Here is a 13,918-nt window from a genome sequence, read left to right as displayed (position 1 = left end):
CGGAATCACACCGCAGGTCCCTGACAGCGAGGAGTCGGTCTCTTGGATTCCAGTATTAGGTGGGATGTGAAGCAAGTGAATGTTTACTGAGGGCCTACTATGCGCTAGGCCCTTTGTACCATCTCATCCATCCTCTCACAGTCCCCCCAAGACAAAGGCTATGCCATCCCTCCATTCAGACGAGGAAGGAGCTCAGAGGAGCAGCGAGGGTCAGTGTGGTCCCAAAGCCACCTTGCTTCCCCTCCTCTCAGACCACGTGCCACTCAGTGGAAGAAAAAATAGACATGGTCAGACTCACTGCAGCTTTTCTTTTTTTCTTTTTTCTTTCTTTTTTTTTTTTTTTTTTTTACAGAGACAGAGTGAGAGTCAGAGAGAGGGATAGATAGGGACAGACAGACAGGAACAGAGAGAGATGAGAAGCATCAATCATCAGTTTTTCGTTGCTATACCTTAGTTGTTCATTGATTGCTTTCTCATATGTGCCTTGACCGTGGGCCTTCAGCAAACCGAGTAACCCCTTGCTCAAGCCGACAACCTTGGGTCCAAGTTGGTGAGCTTTGCTCAAACCAGATGAACCCGCGCTCAAGCTGGCGACCTTGGGGTCTTGAACCTGGGTCCTCCGCATCCCAGTCCGATGCTCTATGCACTGCGCCACCTCCTGGTCAGGCAGCTTTTCTTTTTTTAACAGTTGTAATTCTGTTAGTTGATTCTATTGCTGCTGTAATAAATTATCACAAACTTAGTATCTCCCAGCTTCCAACAAGGCTGATTATCTTTCTGTGCTGGAGGTCAGAGTCTGCAACAGGTCTCACTGGGCCAAGAACCGAGGTGTCAGCAGGTTCCCGGGGGCAGCTCTTGGGGACAATTTCCTCTCAGCTTCCAGCTTCCCTGGCCTGTGGCTCCTTCTTCGTCTTCAAGCTCAACATCACAGCATCAGAAGCTACTGTACAAATGCCTCCCTTTTTCAAATTCTGCTGTGATTACAAGATTGGGGCACTCAGATAATCCAGGATTGTGTCCCCATCTCAAGATTCCAAGCTTGCCTGACCAGGTGATGGCGCAGTGGATAGAGCATCGGACTGGGATGCGGAGGGCCCAGGTTCGAGACCCCAAGGTCGCCAGCTTGAGCGCGGGCTCCTCTGGTTTGAGCAAAGCTCAGCAGCTTGGACCCAAGGTCGCTGGCTCAAGCAAGGGGTTACTTGGTCTGCTGTAGCCCACAATCAAGGCACATATGAGAAAGCAATCAATGAACAACTAAGGTGTCACAACGAAAAAAAAAACCACTAGTGATTGATGCTTCTCATCTCTCTCCGTTCCCATCTGTCTGTCCTTGTCTATCCCTCTCTCTGACTCTATCTGTCTCTGTAAAAAAAAAAAAAAGATTCCAAGCTTAATCACATCTGCAAAAATCCCTTTCGGGATCCAAAGTACCAGCTGGCCAGGTTCCAGGGATTGGGCGTGGGCATGTTTGGAGCCACATTTTGCTTACCACAGCTCTCCTGTTATATTTGGAGAGTTCTTAGAACACGAGGATTCGTGCCTTGTCGTTTCATCCCCAAGCAGTATCTCTTGTACTTCCGAGAGGGCAGGTACCCCCAGAGCGCCTCCTAGCGTGGACCTTTGTCATCCCGTGGAGCGCATTTGTGGAGATACAGTAAATACTGGAGGGAATGCCTCAAAAGGAAGAAGTTTTTTTAAAAATGACAAATGAGAACTATTGACATGCAGTTACATGGATAAATTTCAAAATAATGTTATTTGAAGGAGGACAGACTCCCCCCAAAAAGAAACGAGACCATACTGTGATGATTCCATTTTAGTGAAATTCTACAAAATGCAAACTCCGTAGTCTATAGTGACAGAATGCAGGTCACGGGTTGCCCAGAGGCGGGCTGCAGGTTGAGGGAGGGGTTACAAGGCACGAGGAAGCCTGGAGGGATGATGGACAGGTCGGTTGTAGTGATGGTGCCACAGGTGTGTACCTATGTCCTACCAATGTCAGAACTTAGTGACGTGTACACTTCAAACATACGCTATTTATCATAAGTCAGCTATAGCTCAATAAAGCTGTTTTTTTTAAAAAAAATAACAATATAGGAAAAGAAACTTTAGAATACTCCCAGGCAGACAAGAAGTTCATAAATGAGGTTACAGAGCCCAAGAGAAATTGTATCACTCTGCAGTAACTTTATCTATGTAGCTCTTCAGAAAATTCTAAACACCTCGTTCAGATGTTATCATTCTAGGATGGCACATTTGGGTGTTTATTTTGCATATTGTCTAAGCTCCTTAGCGTGACTTACGAGGTTCTTTGTGGCCGCCAACCTCTCCAACCTGTCTTCCAACCTCCACAGCTTGATTCAAATTTCCTGCTTCAACAATGCCAGGCTATTTATAGCTGCCCAGCTCACCTGTTTTTTTGTCTCCATGTCTTTGAATGTGCTGCTGTCTTCTCCACCTGGATCGTCCTTCCTTGGCCGGGAGAGCTCTCACCACTCCATCCCCTCCATCCCTCCACAGACTTCCTCAGTTGCACTTTCCCCACCGTATTGGCGTGACTTGTCTCACATCTGTCTCTGTCACCAGCCTACCTGTACTCCCAACCTTGGCGGATAGCAGAGGCTCGACAGTTATCTCGTGGAGTTAGAAATCCTCCCAGTATGTCACAGAGACACACGTCGGAGCCAGTGGGGTGTCTGTGGGAGGGACACTGGCCGGAAGAGGGGTTTGGATGTTGACAGGCCAGGGGGGAAAAGTACGGCCAGGAGGTTGGTGGCAGTGACCCCTCCTGCAGCCCGCCCCAGCTAGAGCTGCAGGATTTCAGACACATGCGGGGTTTGGGTTATTATAGCTCCTGGACTTGGAGACAGGGGGTGGGGGTGGGGGTGGCACAGGCTGCTGGCTTTCAGTCCCCGGAGACCAGGGTGCACACGAGGCACAGAGCTTCCTGTACAAAGGAGGATCACATCCAACATGCCAACGGGACCTTTATTAAGAAACTAAAAATAAAAAATGTTTTCTCTATGAACACCAAAAACATCCTCTCCCTTAGCGTGTCAGCGGAGTGCAGAGCACCCCAGGGAACACCAGCGTCCTGTCCCCAGCGGCAAGCACCCGCCCTGCTTGGCCCCGGCCAGCCTGCCAGCCACGTGGCCTCTCACTCCTGCCCCTCTCTGTTCCCGGGCACCCGTCTCCGGCCCCTCCAGGCTGTTCTGTTCGCTCTGCCTGAAGCGTCTGCCCGCCTTCCTCCTCCACCTGGTTCTTTCTCTCTCATCCCTCGGCATGTGGCCTCCTGCAGACCTTCCCTCTCTCCTTTACGAGGTCCGATCCCTGTGATGCAAGCCTTCAGAGGGCTGTGTGTGTCTTCTCAGCAGCGTTCATCACAGTCATAAAACACTGATGGGAGGAAAGGGGAGGAGGCTGGGAGGAAGGGAGACCCAGGTGCCTGCTTGGGGAGAGAGGGAAGAGGCTACGTTTTAAGACACCAGCCTCTTCCTGGCTCTGCTCCTTATTAATTGAGCCCTTGAAGATGTTACCGAAGTGATTTGAACCTCATTTTTCTCAATCGCAAAATGGAGTTGGAGGGTGTTTGCGGAGAGTCGATGAGACAAGTATATAGAGGGCCTCACCCAGCGTCTGCCCTATGGTGGGTGCTCAGTGGATGTCAGACCCCCCCCTCCCGGTCCTCAGATGGAAGGGCATGGAAGCGTAGACATTTAACGGAGAAAGCTGGACCGAGAAGAAGTCTTATACCTCACATGATAGAAAGGGGGGCGTCTGTGAGCCTTCCAAGTGGGTTTGAGGGGCTGGGAGAACTCGCAGGTGCCTGAAGGAGAGCCTGTGGACGGGTGGGGTGGGGTGGGGGGCAGTTGTAGTGGGTTGTAAGCGGAAGCGATGAAGTGAATTCATAGACACTGTCGTGGTCGTGTTGCTCAGTAGTCCTGAAAGATCTGCTGTTCCCTGCACAGTCCCGCCGGCATGCTAGCCAGGATCTGCAGGAGCGGTACGCCTGGTTTCATGGAAGGAATTTGAGCTAACTGGGAGGTGAGGCACCTCGAAAGTACTGGCTTAGTTCTTTCTGTCCTGCTGAGGTCCTACTGATGCAAAAGCAAACAAGCAAAGAGATTGGGTGGGAAGGGTCAGCGCATCTATCTGAGGTGGGGTCCAACCACTAAGGTAGAAAGAATGCTAACTGACTGCAATTTTGATTCGTATGACTTGCCTGTCAAAAGGAACCTCTGGGCACGTTTGCAATCCTATAATTAAGAGTGGTAATAATAGTGTCATAAAACAGAGGGTATTTATTATCTTCAGAGGAGAACATCTGAGTACGCATACTATCCTAAAGGCAAACAGGCTCTTAGAAGTTAGGGTAGTCATGACCATCTCTCCCTTCCTCCCTAAGCAATCCACCCTACTAAGTGACCTTGGAGTAATAGGGTGTTAATAAGTTTCATTGTGCAACTTCTCTGGCACGTGACCCCACGTGAATTAAAAGCCCTGGCTTGCTTTGCTAACCGGCAGCCTCCAGATCTGCTGGAAAGCGGTGATATTGTCCACCTCAATTTTGGAGAACCCCCAAAGTTAACCTTGCCAAGGAAAATGGGGCTATGTCCTGGTTAAGCCCTGAACTGCTTACTTGCTTCTCTTTCTTGTCAGGCTTCGTAAACCTTCTTTGTCCCTAAAGCGTGGCATGGTTCACCTGTCTTGGGTTTAAAATAGGAAGTTCTGCATCCTGGGACCCCCTCAGTGCAGGAATGGTTAGTTAGGCAACCTGTTGTAGAACAGAGTCCCTCACCCCCGCCAAACCCTAGCCTCTCTGTTATCCTATTACCCCTGAGCCCTTAATTCTGTTTTATATCTAAGTTGTTGTTTTTGTTGTTGTTGTTGTTGTTTTAATTCAGTGAGTGGCAGGGAGGCAGAGACAGAGACAGTCTCCCGCATGCACCCCGACCGGGATCTACCTGGCAAGCCCACTAGGGGGCAATGCTCTGCCCATCTGGGGCGTTGCTCTCTTGTTCAGCGACCTGAGCTCGACCTGAGCTCTTCTTAGTGCCTCAGGTGGCCATGGAGCCATCCTCAGCTCCTGGGGGCAACTCACGCCAATGGAGCTATGGCTGCAGGAGGGGAAGAGACAGAGAGAGAGAGAGAGAGAGAGAGAGAGAGAGAGAGAGAGAGAGAGAAATGAAAGGGGGAGAGATGGAAAGGCAGATGGTTGCTTCTCCTGTGTGCCCTGATTGGGAATCGAACCCAGGACATCTACACTCCAGGCCGATGCTCTACCACTGAGCCAACCGCCAGGGCCATTTCTAAGTATTTTTTATAGAAAGCCACAGAGAGAGACACTTATGGGGAATATGCAAGTCCATGTTAATTTTTTCTTTGTTTTTAACCTTTCTTTTTTTATTGCTTTATGTATTTTTGCTTACTATATAAATGTGAAAAGTAGAGGAAAATGTAAAGAGTCAGAATGCTTCAGTATAATTCCTTCTAGGGTACAGTAAACGGTTTACATGGTTGGGCTTATAATAATATAGTTTTGCAACATGCTTTAATTTTTTTAATATCAAGAACATTTCCCCATGTTATTAAAAACTTTGAAATAAATACCGGTTTCAATAGTTATATCCACTACATGGCTGTATTGTGATTAATCATTTCCCTAATGACAGGCATGTGGGTTATATCCAGTTTTTCAATGTTTTAAAATAACAGTAAACATCCTCATCTGTGTTTTAAGTTATTTCCTCAGGATTGATTCTTAGGTGGGATAGTATTAGAAGAGATTATAGATATTTTAATGCTCTTAAAATACAGGGTAGGGCAAAAATAGGTTTATAAATGTTTGTATGGAAAATAAAAAAGTAATTAACAAATAATAATACAAGAATAAACTCTGTTTTGTGTACTCACAACTGTAAACCTACTTTTGCCCACCCTGTATATGACATTGATTTCAAAAAGTCTGCCCAAGTGACATAGAGTGGAATATTGATATAGTCTATATAACACTGAGAAGTAACGTTAAAAAAAACTTTATCAATTACAAAAAAGGTATCCCAATATATATATATATTTTTTAAATTTATTTATTGGTTTCAGTGAGAGAGGAAGGAGGAGAGAAAGAAAGACAGGAACATCAATCTGCTCCTGTATGTGCCCTGACCAGGGATTGAACTGGCAACCTCTGTGCTTTGGGATGATGCTCTAACCAACTGAGCTATCCAGCCAAGGCCCAATATTGTTTTAATTTGCAATACTTTTTTTTTTTTTTGTATTTTTCTGAAGTTGGAAATGGGGAGGCAGTCAGACAGACTCCCGCATGCGCCCGACCGGGATCCACCCGGCACACCCACCAGGGGGCGATGCTCTGCTCATCCGGGGCATCGCTCTGTCGCAACCAGAGCCACTCTAGCACCTGGGGCAGAGGCTAAGGAGCCATCCCCAGCGCCCGGACCACCTTTTGCTCCAATGTAGGCTCGGCTGCGGGAGGGGAAGAGAGAGAGACAGAGAGGAAGGAGAGGGGGAGGGGTGGAGAAGCAGATGGGCGCCTCTCCTGTGTGCCCTGGCGGGGAATCGAACCCGGGACTTCTGCACGCCAGGCTGACGCTCTACCACTGAGCCAACCGGCCAGGGCAATTTGCAATACTTTGATAATTGATAAGGTTGGACATTTTTCAGCAGGAGAGTTGGATAGGGTATCTAGGTCATTATTGTCAGAAATGGAAGTCTACAGAGTGATTTTCTTCATTATTTAATCTGAGAAAGTCCAATTTTTCAGAAAAGGTAAAAGCATAATATATGAATAGACTAGTATAAGAATAGTGTATCTATATGTATATATATCTGCATATATCTTTTACTAGACTCAATTGTTAAATTTGGTTTATTCTCTTTCTTTTTTGCTGAACTGTTTGAATGTACGTTACAAAAGTCATAGTGTTTTACCCTTAAATATTTCAGCTTACATTTTGTAAAAAATGCATTCTCCTATACGATCATAATTCCACGTCACAAATTAACAGTAATGCCCTAATATTATCTAATATACAATCTATATTAAAATTTCCCTGATTATTTCTTAAATGACTTTTATGGTCCCCTCCCCCCTTTCTCTCTTGGATTCAGGACTCCATCAAGATTCATCTTTTTTGGTTTCTTTCTTTTTATGACATTGATGTTTTAGAAGAGTCTAGGCTAGTTGTCTGGTAGATTTGTCTCAAATTCTAGATTTGTTTCACAGTGTTCTTTAAAATACACCCCCCCCACACACACACACGAAGTCATTCCCATGCTGAAAATTTCCCATTGGCTACTACAACAGTTAGAGGAGAAGGCCCAAACTCGTTAGCTTGGCTTCCAAAGGAAGGCCTCTGTGTCCTGGTATGACCTCGTCTCCAATGTTCTCTTCTCCCTCGCTTCACCGAAGGCACAGTGGCCCGCGCCCAGATTCTCAAACCCACAAGACTTGTCCTCACAGGACTTGGCATTAGCTGTGCCCCTTGCCTGATGAGCTCTTCCCTGAGCTTTGCTTAAAAATTGCCTCCTTCTTATCATTCAAATCTCATTTGAATACCGTCCTCTCACAGGGACCTTTCTTCCCTGGACCCTCAGTGTAAAGCGGTCCCTCGGTCCCTGACCCTCACATCACCCAACCTTGGCGTCTCTGCCTGATACTTCTCACAACCGGATATTTTTCTTATTTTTACTGAACTCCATGAGAGCAGGGGCTGTGTCCTGTCTTGCTCATTGCTATGTTCCCAGCACCTAGAACGGTTCCTGACACGTAGCAGAAACTAAATACTTGCTGGATAGCGTAATGAGTAAGCTGAAAGTGAGGGCAGAAAGCGAGCCAGCCGTTGAAAGAGCCTGGGGACAAATATCTAGGCAGAGGGAACAGCCAGGGAACCCCGAGACCTGGTCTGTTCTGGGGTTCTTGGAAGTGGGGGGGGCAGGAGGGGACAGGGTGATCAGGACAAGATGACTGAGGCTTTGTGGGCCATGGTAGGAAATTGAGATTTTATTTTAAATCAAATGTGAGGTCACTTCTCAAGTAGAAGAGTGATGTAATCTGATTCATGCCTTTATAGAGATCATTTAAAAGATAATTCAACTTGAAAAAGATGGAGATAACTAATCTGGGTGATAGGAAATCACATGTGTTGGAAAAGATTTGCAAGGGGGAAGTAATGATTCAGTGGACATGTCTAACTTGATATATTTTCTTTGTGGCTTTCACATCAACACCCAGGAAAGAATTTATGAGTAAGAAGGAATCTTAATGCTACGTGTGAGATAGCACAGACAGCTAATTCAGTGGTTGTTTTTGAGTACCTGATATTAAAGGTAGTTGTTGACAATAATGATAATAGCTATCATTTACTGAGAGCACTGTGTTAACCACTTAAAACTTACCTCGCTGAAGCATAACAACCACGCTTATGGAAAGAAGACTTACTGCATTTTACAGTTGAGGAAACTAGGATAGGTAACTTGTTCCAGGCCAATGAACGAGTCAGTGGCAGAGGCAGGACTCCAATGTAAGTCTAGTTTGATGCCACAGCTATTATTTTAACTAGTTTGAGAAATGGTGTTTGGATCAGTGGTTATGACCATCATTCAGAGAGACTGAAACTGGGGGTTTCTTTAACATACCCTGAAGCTTACAGAAGCATTTACATTTCATTTCATAGAGTATTATCTATTGGAGAAATAGTCTCAGTAAATCGGTCATATTCTTTAGCCCAGAGAAACTCTAGTCTTGGTATTTTTGTGAAGAACAATCTTGACACCTATTTTTTCATTAACGTGATAGGGAGAGGGAGTGAATGGAAATAAGATTTATTCTGCCCAATGTATTTGGAATGTAGCTACCCTGTAACTGAGTAAAACCGCCACCCAGGTTTCCCGGGAACCACCTAAGTTTGCTTTTTTAACAGCTGCCAACGCCAGGATGTGACAGCCTCCAGAACTGAGGCCGCCTTGTTCAGACCTTCACACGGTCTCTCTGTTCCTTTCACAGAGGCCTCTTTTTCTCAACCCGCAAATCCCACTTGGGGGACCGGTTCTCAGGCCTTGAAGAGCCCTAAGGGCAGGAGGCACTTGTTTGGGGCTCCATCTTTTAAAGGGGTCTGGACTTCATACCGTCTCTGAAGAACTCTTTTGGGACGATATCTGTTGCTCCACCCACAAATTAGTGTTTAAAGAAGAAATAAGAGGACAGGAAAGCAACGTCACTTTGGTGGTCGCAGACAGATCCGAGAGCACGGGAGGACCCAGGCCCCCTGGGCTCCAGCTCACACTGACACGCAAAGCCCCGCCCCTCCCCACCCGGCCCCGCCCCCCGCGCCGGCCATTGGCTGGTCCGAAAGACGCGGGGCGTTGTCGGTTTGAATGGGAGCGACTGGCACTGTAGCGCAGGCGCAGAGGGCCCAGTAAGGGTGGGCGGTGCTGTGGGACCCCTGGCAGCGGTGGGACCTGCGGGGCGGGAGAGGAGAGCCCTGGGAGCTCTGGCTCACGTGACCTGTCGCAGCGGCGGGCGCTCGGGCCTCCCGAGGTGCCCCTGCCTGGCCAGGCGCCCGCGGCGGGACCCGCCGGGGGAAGGGACGCGGCCACCCGCCTGTCGTCCGAGGCGGCGGCTGCTGCAGCTTCTCCTCGTCCGCCGCCCTCCGGACCCGCCGGCCCGCGGGAGGTGAGTCCCAGGGGCGCGTTTGGGGTGGAGGGGGGTGACAGGGAGTGTGCGCGCGCGGGGTGGGCTCTGCGGCCGGGGTTTGGGGGCGACCGCCTTTGTTCGTGGCCCGCCCCGGCCGGGACGGGGCAGAGGAGCCGCTCCAGGACGGGGCTCAGCCGCGTTCTCGTCGGTTTTTAAACGCGGCTGGAGCTTAACAGCTGCGCTCGCTGCTCATTTAAAATAAAAAGTAGAATGGGACACAGTGACTTTCGGTGTTTTCTGAGTATGAGTCACATACGTTAAAAACCCTCAGCCCCGTGGAATTGCACCCCGGGCCGATCGCATGCACCTGGAGCCGTGCGCGTGCAGCAGCCACCTGCGTTTACCACCCCGGAATTCGGGACCCTTGGGGCCCCTCCCATCGGTTTACCGTGGAAACTGGTCGTTGCTGCACAAAGTTTTAGTAAGCCTAGAAGGGTAAGAAAGCCCTTTCCTGAAACTCTGTAGAATATCTTCGAGTAGGAAAAAGTGGACAGACAGCCTGTAGTTTCCTTGTTTGAATGGTAGCCAGGTAGGTCCTTTTAACTACGGTACATAGTATCATTTGAAGTTGATTAAAGACGAGTCAGGATGGAAATTTTGCCTTAATGCATAATTTAACCCAAGCGTAGGTTCTTGGCTCCCTTTTCTGTCGGCCTGTGGAGGAGTCGGCAGTGGTGCGTGCGGGAAGGTCACCCACTCGGCGAGCTGAGTTTTCTAGCTGCCACTTGAGACGGGTGCACCGAAGATTTACTGCCTGATAACCAACCGCCAGCGCGGTCGCCGCTGATAAGAACCACTCCTGCTTGCGCTGGCTCTATTCGAGAAGCAGCTGTGGCTGATGGTTTAGAAGTGAGTAAGCAGCTTGCAGGGAAGGTCACTGTTGGTGACCTGGCTGTGTGTAAAGGGGGGGGGGGGCTCGGGTTGAGGGACAGTCTCGAACCTGCGCTTCTTGACACCTCAGCGTGGATTCGCTCCAGCCAGCTCTTTCTCCTGCTATTATTTCTGGAAGGAGTGGAGCGGCTACAAAGTTAAAAGCTGTGTGGTATTGTGGTAGAGGCTTTTCCCCCAAAGTCCTCTTTGGCTAGATAAGCAGTTGTATTTTCTTCCGTTTTTAAATCAGCATTGGGTGTTACAAATGTTATAGTTTAAAATAAATCTCAGACTTAGTAGGCTAATTACAGCAAAGATAAGCTATTGACTTTTTTTTTTAATGGCCTTGTTCTTAAGCAGCACATATTTCTAAGATTTACCGAAAAGATACAATTTGCCATAAGTTCGAAAACCTGCCATAGAGAGGTTGTTCTAAACTAGTCTAATCGACATGTTCTTTTGTTTGTTTGTTTGTTTTTTACTAGTAACAACAGCAGCTATTATCGTTACTACTAGCTTAATGGAGTACTTTTAAGTAGCAGAGCCAGGCACTGGGTTAGGCGCTTTATAAATCATGTCTCTAATCATCACAACACATGTTGGTTAAGTATCATTATGCCCAAACCAACTCTGAGAGTTTAACTAGCGTAAAATCATGTAACTAATAAGTCGCCCTGCTGATATTCAAACCAGAGTCTGATCCCTGAGCACATGCGGTATTGCTTTGCTGTGTTTGAACCTCCCCCAGGTTTCGGAATTCATTAGAGGGATATAATCCTGTGTTTAAGGTGCCTGAAGGTGCAGTGTTTTGTTGTGAACTGTGCAGAAATATTTCAGTCTTTCTTTTAGGACTGCTGTCTTTTTTTCAATACCTTACAAGTCACATAACATTTTCAAAATCCTTTTTAATCATCTTTATAAAAACATTTAAGAAAACCCAACACTTTCCTGAGTTATTTACATGAATGTGAATGTACTCTTTAGTGTAGAGAAGTGTGTTAAACTGTGGTTTTCTCAATGTTATAGCAATCTTTGCTGCTTTGTAATAGTTCCGTTCTTCCCAGGCAGGAAGTCGAAAAAGTTTGTTGGATGTCAATTGTGTGCAAAGCAATTTGTTTCTGGAGTTTTTGCAGTATCTTGTTCTGACTCCCTATCTGTTGCTGCCTGTTGGACTTCACACAGATCCAACTTTGCTATTCCTTCCTTAAAAAACTGTAAGGTTCCTCTTATGTAAACACAAGGCCAGACAGGTGCTGCCGCGGCATATTCCAAGTCCCTCCCGGTTTAGGAGTCTTTGACTTCTTTCTTCCTACGCCTTCCCCGCCGGCTTGTCCTGGCAATGTTGTGTCTTCCCACTCCCCCTGCTTCTGAGCCATTCCCTCCATTCACCCAACAAAGGTCTGCCGGTCCTTCACAGTGCAGGACAGGTTTTATTTCTTCCAAAAAGCTTTCCTTAGCCCTTTTTACCGAGAATCAGCCTTCCCATGTCATCTCCTAACATTACCAAATTGAACTGAATCATTTTTGCAAAGAATGGTGTAACTTTTGGAAGGAGAAGACAATTATATTTTCCTGTGAAGAATTCTTAGTTCAAACTCTGTTAGGGATCCCATTTAGGCATTTCTAATCTTTTTGCATTTGGGTTTTATTTCTGCTTAAAAATGTATTTAAAACCAGTTTTAGACCCTGGCCGGTTGGCTCAGTGGTAGAGGCCTGGTGTGCAGGAGTCCCGGGTTCGATTCCCGGCCAGGGCACCCAGGAGGGGCGCCCATCTGCTTCTCCACCCCTCCCCCTCCCCCTCTCCTTCCTCTCTGTCTCTCTCTTCTCCTCTCACAGCCAAGGCTCCATTGGAGCAAAGTTGGCCTGGGTGCTGAGGATGGCTCTGTGGCCTCTGCCTCAGGTGCTAGGATGGCTCTGGTTGCAACAGAGCAACACCCCAGATGGGCAGAGCATCGCCCCCTGGTGGGCATGCCGGGTGGATCCCGGTCGGGCGCATGCAGGAGTCTGTCTGACTGCTTCCCCGTTCCCAACTTCAGAAAAATACAAAAAAACAAAAACAAAAACAAAAAACAGTTTTGCCTGGTCCTATTAAGAGAACTGACTTATTGGCATTTACTAACTTAAGAACAATGTTCAGTTGAAAGACCACTTCTCAGCCCTGGCCAGGTAGCTTAGAGCATGGTCCTGATATGCCAGGGTTGTGGGTTTGATCCCCAGTCAGGTCTACGGCCATACCACCCTGCATGCACCCGGTCTCTTCTGATCCCCCGTCAGGGCACAGACAAGAATGAACCATTGAATGCATAAATAAGTAGAACTACAAATCAGTGTTCTTTTTCCCTCTCCTCCGCCTCACAAATCAATCAATGAAAAAGAAAGGACCACTTTTTTTCTACTTTACTTCTGAGTTTTTCATAAATATATTAATTGATTTAAGCTGATAGCTGACCATCATTGGTACTAATAAATGGCTATGGGTCATATTATCTCGTGATGTGCTAACCACTTTTTCTAAAGTTGTGTTCTCTCCATTGTTTACTAATTAGTATTTATCTTTTTCTGACATACTGTCTTCATACAACTATTTTGAATTTTACTTCTTTGAGCTCCATTTTTTTTTTTTTTTAATTGAGAGGTGAAGAGGCAGAGAAACAGACTCCTGCATATACCCCTACCGTGATCCACATGGCAAGCCCCCTTGCAGGCAATGCTCTGCCCTTATGGGGCCGCTACTCCTTTGCTCAGCAACCAAGCTATTTTTAGCACCTGAACCAAAGCCATGGAGTTTTCCTCAGTGCCTGAAGCCAACTTGCTGGAACCGTTTGAACCATGGATGTGGGAGGAGAATAGAGAGAGAGGAGTGGTGGAGATGATCACTTCACCTGTGTGCCCTGACCGGAATCGAGCCCGGGACTTCCACTCACTGGGCCAACACTCTACCGCTGAGCCAACTGGCTAGTGTGAGAGCTCCTATTAATTGTGTCATGTTGGTTCATTTTGTGTAGGCCCTAAAAAGATAAAAACAAATAAATAAATTTATATTTATTAACAAAAGATTACATATGGATCAGAAAGGGCAAGGACTTACATGTATGTAGGGGTTTTTGTTTGTTTTTGTTTTAGAAATTGGGTTGTGCCTGACCAGATGGTGGCGCAGTGGATAGAGCGTCGGACTGGGATGCAGAGGGCCCAGGTTCGAGACCCCGAGGTCACCAGCTTGAGCGTGGACTCATCTGGTTTGAGCAAAAGCCCACCAGCTTGAGCTCAAGGTCTCTGGCTCCAGCAAGGGGTTACTCGGTCTGCTGAAGGCCCACGGTCAAGGCACATATGAGAGAG

The 13,918-nt window shown here is 47.2% G+C and overlaps 1 protein-coding gene across 3 annotated transcripts in view; it reads left to right on the top strand.

Annotated features, from left to right (window-relative positions):
• Positions 1-9,434: 9,434 nt before the first annotated feature.
• GPSM2 (G protein signaling modulator 2) overlaps positions 9,435-13,918 on the top strand; it is a 57,423-nt gene continuing 52,939 nt past the window's right edge. For all 3 annotated transcript variants that reach the window (XM_066246524.1, XM_066246525.1, XM_066246523.1), the window contains exon 1: positions 9,435-9,691. The gene's annotated coding sequence lies outside the window, so the exon portion shown is untranslated. The remainder of the gene's footprint in view (positions 9,692-13,918) is intronic.

Source organism: Saccopteryx bilineata, chromosome 11, assembly GCF_036850765.1.
Source record: "Saccopteryx bilineata isolate mSacBil1 chromosome 11, mSacBil1_pri_phased_curated, whole genome shotgun sequence".
In the NCBI taxonomy this organism is placed as follows: Eukaryota; Metazoa; Chordata; class Mammalia; order Chiroptera; family Emballonuridae; genus Saccopteryx; species Saccopteryx bilineata.
This window is presented reverse-complemented; position numbering and strand designations above follow the sequence as displayed.